We start from the raw sequence: 5471 nt of genomic DNA on the forward strand, positions 1-5471 counted from the left end.
GTGTAATTTACAAATTAATTACATTTACACAGCAAATAAAATCCACTGCTATAATCTGCTTGGAGCAGTCCTGTGTGTTTAAGGACCAGGCTCAGGACCCTCCCACAGCACGTTTATATTTTCCAAAGCATCTGTGCGGGGCAGGTATAGGGCTGTCCAGCATCTCGGTTTTCTTCTTCTGAGGAGGTCTGATCTTCTAAGGGGCTTTTCCCTGAACACAGAATGGTGAGCTGGCATTTGTCTTCCTGCCCAGTGCTGCTGGCTCCACACTGGCGCAGGCCGGGTGGAGCCCCTGCTGGCCAGGCAGCCTTCCCTGTCTGATGTCAGAATTTGCTTTCCGAGGTCTGTGGTCAGCCACCTGTGATTCCTTCTGTCACCCTTTCTGCTCCCTGCGTGTCTCGAATCCAGGACTCGAGTTTTTTGTTTCTCTCTGTTCTTCAGGTGGCAGGGTTTGAACTGATTGATCTACGAGCTGACCAGCCATTAAAACCCTCAAGCCATTAGTTTTTATTTTTACAGTTTTTAGTTCTTAATGCCCATTTTTATTTCTCCACTGAGATGTTCCACTCAGTGGGCTTGTATTTTCATTTATTTCCAAGAACACAGTTAAAATGTATCTTTCACGGCCTGCACCACACTACGTCAGTCTTTGCAGTGTTCTCTTTTCTCTGTTCCTCCATCTCTCTACCAATTCTGTATCATATGATGGATATTGCTAACTGTGTTTGAGAGGCTGAATTCTCTTCGGTGTTGATTCATTCTGTTTGGTTCAGTTTACAATTAAGTTGACTGAACTCGACTTAGGTACCTCTGTGCTAGTTTTCCTTCTCTTTCCCTTCCTTCATTCCTCCCTTCCTCCCTTCTTTCTTCCCTCCCTCCCTCCCTTCCACCACCCTTTCCCTTTCTTCCCTCCTTCCTTCACCTCCTTTTCCCCTATCTTTTCCTCTCTCCTTTCCATCTTCCCTTTGTTTTTCCCTCCCTCCCTCCCTCCTCCCCTGCCCCGGGTTTTATACTTCATCTTAAATGTCTCCCTGAGGCCCCTGGTGCTGGGCGTTTGCGGAGGCTCCCCCAGGCCGGGCCCAGCAGCAGGGCTCGGGTCATTGGCAGGGTGCCCTTGAGAGGCCTCATGGCCGCTGTCATCTCTACTTTCCCTCTTATTCTCAGCCACGAGATGTCGGAGCCACCTCTGCCATCTGCCCCACCATGTTCTGCCCCCCACAGAGCCTGATTATAGACAGGCCCAGCCTCCAGCCCGTGAGTGAGAATGAACCTCTGCTCTTGTCTCGGATAGTTTGTTACTGCAGTAGAAAGCTGCATAGCATTCTTTGTCTTCCTTCTGTTCCTCCTCCTTTTCTTCCTCCTTCTCCTCCTCCTTCTCTTCCTCCCCCTCCTCTTCTTCCTCCTCTCGCTTTCTGTTCCTCCTCCTCCCTCTTCCTCTTCCTCCTTCTCTTCTGCCTCCTCCTCATCTTCCTCCTTTTCTGATTCCTCTTTCTTCTCTTCTTTCTCCTCATCCTCCTCCACACTGCTCCTATTTCTGTTCTTCCTCCTTTTCCTTCCCATCCTTCTTTTCCTCCTCCCCCCTCTTCTTTCCCCTCCTTTTTCTTCCTCTTCCCCTTCCCCTTCCACTTTCCCCGCCTCTTCCTCTTTTTTTCCTCCCCTACTCCTTTCCTCCTTCCTTCTCTTTCTCTTCTGCCTTCCACTTCTCCTCTTCATCTTTCTTTTCCTTTTCCCCTTGTCCTTCCTTCCTCTTTCTCCTTCTCCGCCTCATTGTCTTCTTCTTCCTCCTTACCTTTTTCTTCCTCTTTCTACTCTTCATCCTCTTCCTCATCTTCCTTCCCCTCCTCTTTCTTCTCTTCCTCTTCCTCTTCTGTCTCCTCACACACTTCTTCCTCATCCTTCTCTTTTCCCTCTTCCTTCCCTATTCATCCTCCTTTCCCCCTTCCTTGTCCTTCTCCCTCTCCTTGTCCTCTTCCTCTTCCACTTCCTCTTCCTTATCCTCTCTGTCCTTGTGAGTACACATACACTCCTCCTCAGTCAACCCTCACTACTAAACCCCTTTCAACATTCTGGCCATCATTGTCTGTTTTCTTTTTCTACAATTTTGCCTTTTCACAGTAGCTCATCTATTAAGAACACACTAGCCTGGTACTTATCTGATAACAAACAAGGATGGCTATCTGTGTGTCCACTTAATTTGCAGTCATCCTTGGTTAGGCACTGTTCAGATGGTTTGCCTGATTGTAAGTTGTGTAGATTGTTTCCTATAAATGTTTGAAGCCCATTTATGTACTTTGAATTCAAATCTTGTATCTTCTATGTGTTTTGAAGATTTTTCCCCTAAGTTTGGCTTGTCTCTTCATTCTCTTCAAAGTGGCTTTCACTGGCTGGGGGCTGGGGGTTCACGCCTGTTATCCTAGCTTCTCTGAGGCTGAGATCTGAGGATCATGGTTCAAAGCCAGCCCAAGAAGGTAAGTCCTTGAGGCTCTTATCTCCAATAATTACAGAAAACTAGAAGTGGCATTGTAGAACAAGTGGTAGAGCACTAGCCTCGAGCTGAAGAGCTGAGGGACAGCAACCAGGCTTAGAATTCAAGCCCCACAACTGACAAAAAAAGTGACTTTCACCAAATGGAAGTGTGTAATTTTAGTAATATGCACCATATATAGTTTCCTTTATGAATTGAGTTATTGGCATTGTTTTTAAGAACTCACAGTAAAACCCAAGATGCTATATTTTCTGCAAGAAGTTTTATAATTTTCATATTGCACTTAGACATTCGGTCTAGATAGAGTTGTTTTTGAAATGAGTAAGGTCTATGCTAAGATGAGATTTTCTTATATCTAGACCTTCAATTTTTATCTTTCCTTTTGACAAAATGATAATTATTTCTACCCCTCAGTGATTTTTTTGTTCTTTCGTCAAGTATTAGTTGACCACCTTTGCATGTATTTTGAACTCTGTACTATATTCTGTGTCTGTTTTCTTTGTATTGCAGACTTGATTATGTGATTGTGTGATGTGAGTTCTCTGGGTTGTTGTGTGGTGTGAGTTCTCTGTGATGTTCTTTGGTGCTCTTGGGACTTCTACTTTGAGCCTGTATAAATTTGTAATCAGACCATTGTAGATAGTCGAGTACTGTCTAGAAAATAGGTGCTGGAATTCTGATCAGAAATTTATAGAAACTGCACATCAAGTTAATATATTATGACATTTAATATTTTGAGCTTTTCATCCCACAAACAGAATGTATGTGTCTCTCTACTTATTAGATTTTACTATTCTTGTCAGTATTTGAGGTGGCCAATACATAGCCTTTGTACATATTTTTTAAACTTATAATTAAATATTTCTCTTATCTTTGGTGGCATTTTAAATGGTGTTATTTTAAATCTTAATTTTCACTTGCTCTAATATGGGCCAGTGGTTAAATTCTGGTTATTAACCTTGCATCCTACAACCTTGCTATATTCACGTTTATTTCAGACTTCTATTTTTATCTCGGTTATATTTAATTTTGTATATATACTCTTTTGTGCATATTTCAAACAGAGACAGATTTACTTGATTTTTTTCCAGCCCACATACTTTTCATTTCCCTCTCTTTGCTCTACTGCACTCACCAGAAATCTCCCTGTGATGCTTACTAAGTGTGGTGAGAGAACTTTCTCAGCTTTTTCTTGAGGTCAGGAGAAAAGCAGCCAGTTTCTGTCAAATATGATGCCATCTGTTGGCTTTTTGTAGATTTTCTTAAAAAAAAAATGGAACTGTGAACATTCTTCTCTGTGTTAGTTCCTTTATTTCTTTTGCCAGTTGATATGGAAAATTATATCCGTTTTCTCATTTTTTTCCTGATCTGGACTTGCATATGTGAAATAAATATTGCTCATTTTGATGTATAATTCTTTTCATGTTTTGTCAGAATTGATTAACTAATGTCTTAGATAGGATTTCCCCATCCATTTCATGAGCATATTGATTTGTAATTTTTCTTTTTCGAATGTCTACCAGATTTTTGTGTTGGGATAATGTTGGCTTTATATGAGAAAGCTCTCTTTTCTGCTTCTACATTTTCCCTTAAATATTTAGAATAATTTATTGTTGAAATCAATGAGGCTTTGTAATTTTTATTTTCAAAGCATAGCCATACCTTATTCATTCACATAGATATAACACTATTTATAATAGTAATTTGTGCATTCTCTCATTTTTCTTTTGCAAGTAAGATCTGGATACTGGTAAACTTTGTACATTTTGCTAATCTTTTTCAGAGAATCCATTTATGTTTCCTTGATTTTTCCTGTTTTCAATTTTATTGATTTCTACTTGTTTCTTTCTGTTTTACTTATTTTTCATTTAAAAATTATTGCTAAGTATTTGCATGTAAGGGTCTCAAATCAACATGTCACTTTATGAGTACAATGACTGTGGCCAATGTGGCATTCATATTTTTTCTTCTTTTGCTTTCTTCATACTCTTCTTTCTCTGGTTTCTCCTATATGAAAGTTAAAATACTGATTTTAGTTCTTCCTTCTTTTCCAATATGTTTATCTATTGCTACAAACTGATCTCTAACCTGCACTCCATGCATGTCACAAACTGATCATTTGAACTATTTTTGTTTGTTTTGAAAATCTTAAAATTTATCTTAAGAATTCAAAGTCTATGTCACTTAACTACCCATTGCTTTATTTCTACACATTTGCAAATGTTTCTGTTATTGATTTCTATTTTAGTTCTATGGTCATTTGAGAGGGGCCTGTGTAAGGCTCCTTGTTTAAATGTGCTAACATGTGCTGTGGCTCAGAGCACTGCCAGCCCTAAAGAGCCCTCCCCTGGAGTTTATGAAGAAGGTATCTGCTGCCTTTGGATGGCATACCACCATAAATATTAACTAGATGCAGTTCATTGATAGTGCTGTGCAGGTCAACTATATCCTTATTGATTTTCTGCTTTCTTGATCTATCAATTAGAACCCAGTAGCTACAGCCTCCAACTGCTGCAGACTTGACCGTTTCTTCCTTGTTCTTCCAGATTCTGGCATGCTTTGGGGCTGATAGCATTTCAGAATTGTCATGTCCTCTTAGAAAATTGTCTTTTTTATCATCATGCACTGTAGTTCATGTTATCCCTTGGAGTTGTGTTGTTCTGAAGTCTTCTTTGTCTGAGACTGACAAAGCCACTGCAACCTCCCTGTAAGAGGCATGAGCATGCTATATCTTTCTCCATCTGCTTACCTGTAACATGCTGTTTGCACATTTAACGTGGTCTTCTGTAGGTAGCACATATTGCTGAATTGGAGAGCCAGCCTTCCTTCCTTCCTTCCTTCCTTCCTTCCTTCCTTCCTTCCTTCCTTCCTTCCTTCCTTCCTTCCTTCCATCCTCCCTTCCTGCCTGCCTGCCTGCCTGCCTGCCTTCCTAGGGCTACAGGACAAGGCTGTACAAGGGCTTCTTCCTTTCTTCCTTTCTTCCTTC

This window comes from Dipodomys ordii, unplaced genomic scaffold, assembly GCF_000151885.1.
Source record: "Dipodomys ordii isolate 6190 unplaced genomic scaffold, Dord_2.0 Scaffold21, whole genome shotgun sequence".
NCBI lineage: Eukaryota > Metazoa > Chordata > Mammalia > Rodentia > Heteromyidae > Dipodomys > Dipodomys ordii.